Here is a 12,975-nt window from a genome sequence, read left to right as displayed (position 1 = left end):
CATTTTTTTCTGATGGGAGAGTGTTTACAATTGTCATTTTTAGGATCGTTTTATCAGACATGCACCTTTAAAGATTTTGTTGACATTTGACTCATCTGTTATGGGTCTTTTGTGTCATGTTAGATGAGAGCGTTCGTGTGACACGGGTTATCCTTGTAAATAGGCTCTTTTATGGTTCATTTGTGTGAAAGCAAGGGTTGCCTGTGCTACATAATCAAGAAAAATCGTAGTTTCCAAGGTATCACCATTCTGTGTTTTTTTCAGTGGGTTTTGATTTTAGTGTCTGCTCTGTGTGTTTAAGGGCTTCGACACGTCAGTCAACTTCAGCCGATCAAGTGCCGTGTGTTCATGGAAGCTACTGACACGTTTGGAGACCTGTTGGGCAAACGATCATTATTTTTGCAAATCCATTTCGTTCCACCGCCGGCGTAGGAATTGGGCGCAGCAGATTTGAAGGTAATAACCTGTGCACGTCACAAGCCTTCAGCATGCGAAATCTTCAACCCGCAAGGATGTTCAGGTTCCGAATTGAAAATATCACTGTGTATGTTCTCAGATTTTCTCACATACGCATGCACGATCACATTATACGTCTTCTACAGCTCTGCTTCCTCTATCTGTGGGTTTGTATACACCTGTGAAATTGATTGTGACATTACGCTGCTGAATGGAATGAAAAGGAGGTCCGGAACCCGGGGGCTTGACCGTTTTCTGTGTCCTGGGCGTCTTGCGTGGGCTGGCGGGGGGCACTCAATGCTTTACTGACCACGGGTCATTCTCTGTGGGCCTTCCTTTTATTGATCAAGCCCAGACCTGATCATTGAAGCCCTGTTGGGAGGAAACCTTGTGTATAGATCACATGTCTGAAGGAGTTTCTCAACTTTCCAGACAATAAAAGAAGAAATGGATAGACCTACTGTATCTCTCAAACCCCCAGAACCTCAGGTTCTAGAAACCTGTTCATCGTTTTTGCGATTCTGTTTGATGTTGCTATCGGTGCAGAACCTCATCGTGAATATTTTAAGTCTTTCTCCAAGACACTGATAGGATTAAGAGTGAATGAAGACTTTTGCTTGCACATCCTGCTTAAAAATACCCCGATAATGAGAGAGGAGATCTCATTAATGTGGCAAACTCTGCTCAGATTTGCCAAGATACCGAAGTCTGCCATGAAAAGTCTGAGATTTCAGTACACGCTCAAGCGCTTAGTTATTTGATTCCGCGTGCCGCCGTTCCTTTCACAGCCGAAGAAAAATCCAGAGATAGCTTCCTCCGGAGAGGAAGTGTGCTCTGACAATAGTCTCAGATAATGAATTACCTCCCTCCGGCTGCTACCATGGCAAAGAGAGAGTGAACGTTAATGCTATAGCACCAGGGGTTTGGCATCCAGTTGTCATTTACCGATGCTAATGTCAACAGAAAACATGAACAAGGTTTACTCAATTATCTCTATTCCTTAGATGTTTCTTAACAAGAAGAGTCATATTGCTCATGGCAATCGTATTGCTTTTTTTTCTCAGTTTGTTGGGTAAAGAGAAGATGCCTCTTTAAATGGGAAATTTTTAAATAACATATCTGCAGAGAGAGAAGGAGAGAGAATGTTATACTAGAGAGACAGACAGATTCTAGACAAACAGACACACTGTGAAAAAAAAGTTAATTAGCTTCATTACATTTTTAAGTTAAACAAAATTAGCTTTGAGTCAATTCAACTTAAATAATATCGAACTGAGTTAAACAAGTCAATATAATAAAGTTCAATTGACTCATAAAGCTGATTTTATTAAACTTGAACATTTTTTTTTTTACAGTGTAGATACTAGACAGACAGACAATGAACATAAAGACAGACAAACAAATACTATATGGATAGACAGACAGATAGATAATAGACAGAAAGGCAGACAGTCAGTTAGACAGATATTCAGACAGACAAACAGAAAGACGGCTGATAGACAGATAGATATTCAGATAGTAACTAGACAGTAAAATAGACAGACAGATATTCAGATATAGACAGACAGACAGAGCAATTCTAGGTTTTCAACATTAGGGGTGGTCCGGCTCGAATGAGGATACAGTATATATAATACATAGCCACTCTCTTAGCATCACATACGTTTACATGACTAAAATACATAATAAAGTTATTGTTATTCAAATGAACATGCAAAATCCATATAATAAATGTCACAATCAACTGCTGAATCATTATTTAGTAGAAGGAATCACTGCGTGTTCATCTATTACATCCACAGTATATTTTAAAGGAATAATCAAAAATACAGACGAGTCTGAAAAACGACAAAGAGCCTCTAGGTAGACTTTTGTTTCCTTGATATTCTAATGTTTGGTGAGAAGTGCTTTTATTTTGCTGGAGGTAATGTAAACCACTAGTTAACAGTGTGACGAGGGGTGAACGCAGACAAAACGTTTTACAGCGGATGGGAAATGGTCTTGTGTTGCGCCCGCATCTTATTATCTAAGCTGCGTTTTTTAACAAAGAATGGCAAAGATGCAGATGTCATGTTAATGCATACACCTTGTACTCTTCTCATGACGTTCAATCCACACAGCTGCTGTGAACTGAAAAATGTGCTAAATAACGCAGCCTGCCGCCGTTTTCATAATAACAGTTTATAAAGCGATCTCGAATTCTTGTACAGATTACATAATCACTCACAATATTTTAGGGGGGCTAGGCTAGAACTTTAGGGGGGCATAGCAACGCCACAGAGACAGACAGATATTCAGATAAATAATGGATAGACAGACAGATATTCATATAGACTGATGATAGACAGATAGGCGGATAGACAGACGTTCAGATAGACACTAGACAGGCAGACATACAGACAAACAAATATTAGATGGACAGACATAAAAAATAAGTACTCGATAGACCAACAGACAGATGATAGACAGAGAGACAGACGGATATATATGCCATTTTGTTTTTTTTCCTGATATTTTTTCATACTCTGACAGGAGAAAGAGATAAATGGTAAACATAGTTGCATTATAGTTTTAAAATAACCTGCTTATATAATACATTTCGTATATAACACGTTTTATATCGTGTTCTTTATAACCCACATGTTATTGTTGTAGAACATTTAGCTAGAGATGTCTCGTCCTATGTCTTCAGGTCCCTTTGCTCGCTGGGTCAACATGAAGTGACATGGCTTGTTAAATCGGTAAATATCAGCAGATGCTTATTGATTTTAGAGTCCCTTGGACACAGTGTAATACAGCAACATCCCATTCCAATAGCCTGCAAGACAAACAGTGTACAGCTACACGTCCACCATCAGATAAAAGTGAATGATGCCCCATGGGGGGGTTTTTAAAGAGCTTTTATATACAGAGGCGTGTAGCATATAAGCTAATCAGAGTATCGATTACTGATTATCAAACAAGAGGAATGTGTTTAGAGACTATTTGTGTGCTGGTGTTGAGAAAATAATCTCTGTGTGTGATCTGTTATCTGGAGACATTGAAGGTATTATCCAGTCTGAATGTTTAACACAGATGTAGAAAAAGTCATTCTTGTACCTCATTGAAAACACTATTAATTAATTGACTACAGAAGGAAGAATACTTGGGTTGACCAGCACAATTCCTGCAGAGAATAAGAGAAAATATATTTAAAAATAAAAAGACACACGCTTTTCTCTCACAAACAAAAGCGTTTACGCAAAAAAGGTTTCGAGGTTTGTCGGTGTAATTATGTGTGTTGTTTTTGCTTCGTTTGTTTTTCATAACATAACAAACCACAAAAATTACTATTCTCCTCAAGATTACAATAGAGCATAACGCAAACAACTATGAATAGAGGCTGGAAAAACAATAATAAACACAACAACATGTACATGGGAAGCCCAAACAGCAACAGAGCAATAATGATCAACAGCTGGGACAGAAATAATAGATTTATGAGGAGAAAATGATATTTTAATTGAGATATTAGAGAGTAGGTATGGAGTTGATGTCACGGAGGCTTAGAAGAGAAGAGATTTGTTCTTATATCACAGGCATGACGTGTCAACAGATTGTTTAATTATCTAAAAATGTCATTAATATTAAAAGAGTAGATCAATTATAAAAACTAAAATCAAATTTTCTAACTTTTGATACCATGAAAACACTATGGATACTGCATTGTCCTGTCAAGAATGTTTGTATATTTTCAGATCCGTTTTATCCCAGTCTTCAAGAATGCTGATGAGGGTACATTAGCCTCATCATCCGCACACTTTCCTGAGCCATCATTGTGTCGCTCGTGTTGTTAGCAAGCATCAGGAGTGATTAATACAGTGTACAGGTGACACTTATAAATGTCTGCTCTCTCTTTCCTTGCTGTGACTTATATATCCTCTCTCCGTTGACACGGCGACAGCAGACCATTTCGGTTGGCTTTGCTTTTTCTCATCTATCACGACCAGAAGATGAATGCGCGAGAGAAAGTGAGGACGCGAGTCTGATCCAAACGCTGCTAGCCTGGAATCACAACATCCCCTGTGTCCTCAATATCCGCAGGATCGAGGTTTGCCGAGCAACGCTGGGAAGGGATTTGCATATGTCAGGGTTGCTCACCATACTGAATTAAATTAAGAATATTTAGTACAATCCGATTTGTGTCCTAAAATTTTAAAACCAAGCAGGATGCAGAAATGTTATTAAAATCTGAATCTGAAACTACATTTACATGTATGCATTTGGCAGACGCATTGCATAATACTATACATTTGTTTCTGAGTATGCGCACTCCCTGGGATCCCTGCTGTTTTTTAAGAGTGTGGCACTTCTGTTGGAAACACTTTGGAAACGAGTACATTTGCACAGTCGCCGGTGGCGATCTCCATAAAAATATCACTCACAAATTCAGATTTTTGGTGTTAAAAAATGACGTTTTAGGCGCAGTCTGGAGCCCTGTAGCAGTTTTTCAAATATAAAATGTACGTTCATTTGCAAACGGCTAGGTTTCATGCTTAAGTTATGCCATTAAAACAGCGACATCTGCCGATGGACACCATGCTGCGTTTTCACGGGAACATGCCAGCTGAAGATAATGAGGAAATGACGTCGCTCCCTTGCGCCAAATGCATTCCAATCGTCTACACAATGGCACACAAATGCCCAAAGTCTAAACTCAAGAGCTCTGCCCTTCACAGGGAGTAGGGCATAGGAAGGGTGACTTCATTTGGAATTTTCCCTGTGACGGTTCAGTACGCCCCTATTAAAAAAAGAAAAACATATCAGGGAAACAAATAGTCATAAGTAATCACAATTATTCATGTATTATTTGTTTTATCAAAAAAGTAGTCTTGGAAAATTGTCCTTTAATGTGACAATGTTAACTCATTTTTCAGTAAGTCTATTCAAAATTCAATTCATCACCCCGTGGGGCGTGGCTAACTCAACTTTAAAATAAAGTTTCGTATTGATAGATTCTGCACAACCCTGTCCTACATCAATCTGTTCATTAAAGTTGCACATTCCTCTAGTGTCAATGGCTTTTAGCGGGTAAACACGTAAACAGTCAGGATGTAAATCACCACAATGGTCCAATCTTTCTACTAGAAAAGGAACACCTCTGTTTCTTCAACACTCAAGGCAGCATCTCACAGGAGCATCTCCCTGGCAGCTGTCCATCATCTCAACAGCCCAATTCCATTTCCTAAAACGCCCCTCACTGACTTATGTTTACAAGGGATACTCTTTTATAGGCGCGAAGCTCTCCGTCTTGCTTTAAACACTTCATTTATAGATGTAGTAAATCACATCGCTTGTCACCCGCAGAATGCTGTTGTCGCACTTAAAAAGAAAAACATAAGCAAGCCGAGAACAGGTCAAACGGTGCGGCCGGTCATTTCCTCCCACCTTTAAATGTAAAATATGAGTGTTAGTCAGGTCTGTGACAGGATAATCCAGATGGAGGCTCGAGGGATTGCCTGGGCTTTATAGCGTACGGTGGAATGAATACGGTTCAGCGACAGTTCAAGTCATTTGATTGACAGCTGATGTATAACTTGACGACATTTACATTTGATTTGATTGATTGTACGGTCGGTTGGGTGGAGTGGATGAAACTAAGCAGAAGGATGCTGGTTCAAGCCTCGAGACGACCCCCTGAGTATTTTCCCGAAATCTTATTGCTCACAGGTTTGAAATGATTGAAGTAAATTGTAAAATATTTTTGTCTTTAAGTCTCTTGAACTTCTTTGACTTTTTTCTTCTGCAGAACACAAAGAAGATATTTCGAAGAATGTTGATAACCAATGGTAACCCATTGCCTTCCATTGTTTGAACACAAAACCACTGAGGCATTTCTCAAAATATCTTCATATGTGTTTCATATCTTCATATCTCATCTGTGGTTTTATTTTATTTATCGGTTTGAAAGTTTTCCTCCTCTCCGAGCACAAAGAAACAAATCTATCCTCTGTAATGAAATGTCAGTGTCTTTTAAAATAGTGTTATTGATTTTGGAAGAAACTTCCATCTCTCAGCACAAACTTTGGGAAACGTTGATTTAGATCAAAACATCTAGAGCAACATAAACTCGGTAAATGTGCCCACACACCTGACCGGTAGTGAATAAAGCATGTGTGTGTGTTTCCAGTCTTGTATGTACTGCGTGTATGTTCATAATTCATGATCTCTCTGTCCTGTCAGCACTGTGGCCGGCCGCTCGAGGTGATAAAGGGTGACTGAACAGTGGGCTGGTCAGTGGGTCGGGCCACGGTGTCCTGCCGTGATCCACATCCACCGCTCGTTCACCCGGGGGTCAACCGTTTGTCACACGACTGATGTATGAGCTCTGACCAGGCAGAACTGCTGAAGTCAGATCTCCGAGTAATGAAAATCCTCCTCTGTGTGTGGAGAAATGGCAACGTGTGATCTATTACATGGTCTCTGTGCAGTGTCTATACAGCACTTTTAGTCCGTTTTTTTTTCATTTTTCACAGCGGCAAATGATATTGAGCTATATTACACTCCTCTAGCAATTAGCTTAGCTCGGTCCAGCGTGCAACACTGAGGAGGATAAACACGCATGGATCGCGTTCCCTTAGTTTATCTTATAATCATGTGTAGGTTCACATGTTCATCACTGTCAAGAGGCTGATGGTCCATGTCAGTGTTGTTATTATTGTATGTGTGCGTAATGAGCAAGTGTGAGGCGTCTACAAGGACAATTTAATGTACGTTTAATAGCAGTTATTAAAGCGTAGCGTGTCGCATGCCTACAGACAATATAATAATCAGGCATTGTTGCTTTTAATAGAAGGAAAAGCACTGGCTGAAGTAACAGAGACATCACGTTATATGATGTGCGTGTGTGTTGACACAGTATACAGAAGCATATTCGGGAGGCTCTAAAAATGTTAAGTTATACATATTACAGAAGGAATCAGATGCGTGTACACGCACACAACGTTTTTAGATTTAAGGTTTTTGCACAAAGCCTACAGTCTGAAATAGTTGTATGCGTTATTTGGTATTTGCCGCTCATTTGTACGGTGAATTGTCTCTAAAATACGACTCTAAAAAATGCTTGCTACAGATGTGAAAAATGCAGAAAATTTAACCAAGTCCAAAATCTTTTTTTTGACGGACGAAAATATTGTAGGCAGTGTGTAAATGTGATTGACACAACTTGAGGTCGTATTTATTTTTTAACATGCAGAAATTTTGGACGCAATGTGCAATGGCCTTTATTCAGCATTTCTAGATGAATTGTGGCCGTTTCAGTCCAATATCTGTTGAATTTAAGCAAAATCAAACCACAGGAGGGAGAAAGTCATCCAACGGCAATATCATAGACTGACAGCATGACAAGACACACGGAAACTGTGATAAACAAAACTATCTTTTTAACTTTTCCTAAATACGTGTAGAAATATGACTGTTCGGTTGCTTGTTTTCTTTTCAGTATTTGAGGTCTGAAAAATACAGAGCATCTTTTCTGTTATTTTCTTAAAATAAATACAAATATAAACAAGATTTTTATTTAAATTTGGGAGAATGTTGTTAGTCAAAAACTAAAATGATCATTTAACCTAAACACATGCATAAAAATTCAGATAAACTGATTTTTTTTAAATGGTCTTAATATTTTTCCATGGCTATATAAAATCCATGTTGTTAAAAGTAATTTTATCTCAAAGTAAGTACTTCTCAAAATTGCACATGACCAAATGTATTTAATTTAAATAAAAAGTAAGCATACATTTGTTCTGTTTGTTATTTACTACCGTATTAAATAAAACAGATTATTACAAATAGTCCTGAATTCACCAAAACAACCCAATTCAAAAGTTTACATATTGATTCTTAAAATTGTGTGTCGAATGATGAACAATTTGTTTTGTTTTGTAGTTGTTCATGAGTCTCTTGTTTGTCCTGAGACATGGTCTTCAGAAATGTCCTCCTCCTCTTCCCACTTTTCCAGAAGTGACTGATGTCAAGATCCATTTCTTAATTTCAAGTATGTGTTATTAATAGTGACAATGACAGCAGAGTTCCTGTAAATACACTGTATGTTATTGATTGTAGCATATCCCATAATTCCTTGAGTTTGCTAAACAACACTATGAAGTGCAGCATATCTTCCCAGCAGAAGCAGGATGAGTTTTCAGGACTGCGGTCTGGAATCTCATGAGACTGTATTGTGTTTCAGCTCGTGTGTGAAGGGAATGTGATTTTGATCTGTTCATCCGAGGATCATGTACATGCAGTTTGATCGACTGGCCCTTAAAGAGGGAGAGATTGTTTATCAATATGTTAAACGCCGCAATTGTTCTTGTTACATGCAGATCAGCGGCAGGTTTCTCTGAAATAGTTAATCCTGCGGTTATGGACAAAATGTATTCAAACAGTTGAACCGAAAAATAAATGGCAGGAAAGTTTCAACTTTGTAATCAAAATTTGTTTGCGGCAGAAAGTAATAACTGGTGATTATTTCACAGGTATGACTCATAAAACATAAGTAAGAATATGAAATTCTGCTTGTGGATATTCAGTCTGCTGATTACTGAGTGCCTCAAACTAAACTCTTGAGTCACAAAAATCGCGCTTTTGTGCATCAGTCAGTGAATGTAATTTACTAAAAAACATGTTAAAAAAAGCATTTGCAACACCTTCGGGAGAGCGGGACAGGAGTGTATTGAAGTTACAGGAGATGTTATTAGTTTCTCAGTCTCTTCTCCGGACTGGAGATAGAAAATCGTCAGCTATGCTGGATCAATAATTCATTAACACTTAGCATCTTTGTGCCGATCCTCTTTAACTCCTCCAAACACTTTCTGTGGCCGTCTGCCCCGCAGATTCACAATCAGGTAATTTAGTTGTTTGCTGAGCTCTGTGCTATCTCGTCTCTTACTGTACAACGTCTTCAGAGTGGACACAATGGAATATTGATCACAATGACACAGAATAAAGAGACTGGCAGAGCTTCTAGAGAGCGATTGACTTGATGAACAGGTTGTCTGGGTATTAAGAGGACAGTGAGAGCTACTTTAAAGATCAACCCCCTGCTCAGACCAAATAGAAGAGATCAACTAAGATTCAGACACTGTTGATAAATCTGCTTCGTGTTCACCAGTCCAGCCGTCCAGTTTTCAAGAGGCGAACAGCATTACTAGATACAAGAAGGTCATATATGCTTCAAGATATACCTGCTTTGGCACAATATGAAGCCCCATAGCAACACCTTAGAAACCAATCTGAAAACCTTAGCATTCCTTCTAGAAATGCAGTACAACCCGTCGGGAAACAAGAAAATTTTGCTGTTTCACACTATGTGTGATCGGTCTTGAGTTGTCAAAATTCCAAATAATACCAGCTACAAATTTTCTACACATTTTTTGCTAGTTTGCTAGTAGTTAACATTTTGTAAATTGCACAAATGTCTGTTGCCTAATGTGATAAATGTATGATTTTTTTATAGTGAATGTGAAATCTTCAGTCACTTAAAAACGGTCATATAGATATAGGGGTCATTTAAGTGTTTTTAAAATAATTTCATAATCTTTTTTTATTATAAAATTGTAATTGCATCATTTTGTATTGTTTATTTGCCCCCAAAACTATACTTTAAAACGTGCAGGATGTATTAATGATACAAAGATTGCTTTTAAATCAATGAAAAATGTGATTCGTCATATCGTCGCTGCTCTATTTATGTATTCCTTTTTACTAGACGGTGTAAATGTTGTAAACACAATGACTGTGATAGTAGTATGGTATTTTCAGTGATGGGTGCAACTAGTTAATAAATAATTAGTTACTGTAATTTAATGACTTTACCCTGGGAATAGTAAAGTAATTTAATTACAGTTACTTCTGATGTAATCGAACTAATTACTGTGTAATATACAACAGTGGAATTGACGTCAAGCTTTAAAATGCATTGTGGTAAAGAAGGCGGGACGAGAGTCGTGAGGCGGGGCCGGCTGCGTGAGTGATAGTTGGATCAGCTGTGTGCGCACCGGTCCTGCATATCTCACGGAGGAGATCGGGAGCTTAAGAGGACGAGCGGCAGGACTGTTGACGTGAGAGGACCGGGCCCGGTCATTTGTTAAGTTTGTATTGATGGTATTTTACTTCCGTGGTATTGTTTGTTTATTTTGATTAAAGTTTGTGGTACGTTCGCCGGTTTCCGCCTCCTTCCTTCCTTCCTTTTGTTGAACCTCATTACATGCATGCTTTGAAGTATCCTTCTCACATTTGTAATACTTTGGTCAGGTTATAAAAATACTTTATGTAGTTTTATATCATTTATTTGAATAAATTAAAAGAGCAGTTGCATGTATATTCTTGCATCATTTAACGAATCAAGGATGTTATGGAATTTATGACGTAATAAGTAATTAAATACTCTTTGGAGAGAGTATTTTGTACAGTAATCTAATTACACTATTGAACATGTAATTAGTAACTAGTAATTCATTACTTTTTCAGAGTAACTTACCCAACACTGGGTATTTTCCATGCTGTGACTTTCCTTTTACTTCAGTCCTTTTGCAAGCTGTTTGTTGTCTCGCACACGATTAACTATTTGTTTGGTATCGTCTTCTTATTTTAGCTGAAATATAACTCATACAGGAGAAACGACAGGATCGAGAGCACACGCCCGGCCGGGTCGTCCATCTGGTGAGGGAATCAGATGTGTGGGTGAATTATTGATGCGCTACTCGCATCAGTACAAGAGGATCATTTAGCAGTAGATGAAGATCCTGGAAACCGTTTCCATGACACCGCCATGAAGCCTTCAGTTGAGAATTTACACATTCATTCCATGAGTCATGCATTAATATGTTTACATTTACCTCAGCGTAAACATCCTATCATCAACCACAGTATCACTGTAACCGAATAGTAAGAAAATTTGTCTCTTTAGTTTTGCTATAAAACCAGCATGCGGAGAGCAGAACTTGCGTCAGTCTGCTGCAGATGTTTCACAAGAGATGTAAAGAATTCGAGGAGCTCGCCTCGGGCGATTCTGCTGAGACAAGCAGCAGTGAGAAATGCATTAAACTATTATAGGCAAATTATACGTCATTGAGTGTGCTTTACTTCCGCACATTAGGTCGATTGCTTTCATACTAATTGCATATCGGTCCGGAGTCTGTCATATCCCAGATTCACGTTTGTAAATGGACTTGAGTGCTGGGTAGATAGATATGAGTTATTCTAAACCTCCATATAGAAAACCTATTTGCATTTTAAGGTTTTAATATTTAATATTATATATTAAGGCTACAGTTTGTGTCTATATCATCGTTTCAGTTTGAGACATAAAATTGCAGGTGATCTTTATGTGGGCTGACGTCAATGACTTCGAACTGACTCTTCTGCCATGAAATCCTTTATACATTTACCCTTGTGAAGTGGGGTCAGTTTCCAACAACGATGTTCTTGTACTGGCTTAATAAATGATTTTGTTTATATTAAATCAATATTGGTTTGGACTGCAGCTTTAAGCAGTCTCAGTTTGGCCAAACAGGGATTACCTGGACAGCCAACTAGTCAAATAACAAAACCCCTTTGAAAACATTCCCAACCAGTTTGTCCAAACTTGCACTAGTTTAAGATGTTTTTCACCAACATCACATGAAAACTGTCATGGTTCTTGAATTCGGGTCTCGTGGCTTGGTTGTTTTGTCCTCTCCTTTGTCAGAGCGTTGTTTGGTGTTAGTTGTAAGTGTTGCCGGGTCCCTGTGGTGTCCCATACAAGTTTGTTCCTGTCTTCGAGTTCCTGATCGTCTTGTCGGCTCTTTGTATGGATTTACGTTACCTCACTGGATCTACACTGAGCACTTCACCAAGATTTTCACGACCATCGAAGTCCCTGTGTTGCCCGTGTCGTATCATCATCATCATCATCTACCTGCTTTGTGACTGATTGGTTAATCTGACCTTTATATTAAATCTGAGTTTTCACTTGCATCTCTGCTTCCTCATAATTATTATCATGACAAAAACGTCATCATTAAAACTGCTACCCAGCTCCAACCTCACAGTCCTGCAGGTGTTCTCTCATAAAAGCAGCGTACGTACAGACATATTTAAACTAATGTTCTCTGTCTTCACAGCACTTAATCTGGCCAACAGAGCGGTGACCTTCTCTGAATGGCCTTTAAATTTTAATGAAAGGAGAGAGGTTAAGTGAGGTTTTTTGGAGAGCGAATCGCAGTTTAACTATTGAAAAGTGAGAGAATGAATGATATGGTAAGCACTAGAGCGAGGTTAAGACTATTTATTGACCCGTTTCTGTTTGTCTTCAGGTGCTGAGTGAAGATGAGTTTACAGGACATTGACCCAGTGATGTGGTTTAGAAAGTGTCTGTCCTCGGTTGCTCAGCCACAGGGCTGCGGCGGAGAAATACTTTCGGATAAACCTTCGCTCTGTTTTGACCTCCATCACCCGGTCATTTCAAATTCAAGTAGTGATGCTGAGAGAACTGATTCA

Source organism: Barbatula barbatula (genome assembly GCF_947034865.1).
Source record: "Barbatula barbatula genome assembly, chromosome: 10".
NCBI classification, from domain to species: Eukaryota; Metazoa; Chordata; class Actinopteri; order Cypriniformes; family Nemacheilidae; genus Barbatula; species Barbatula barbatula.
The sequence above is the reverse complement of the archived record's forward strand: the minus strand, read 5'-3'. Positions refer to the sequence as shown.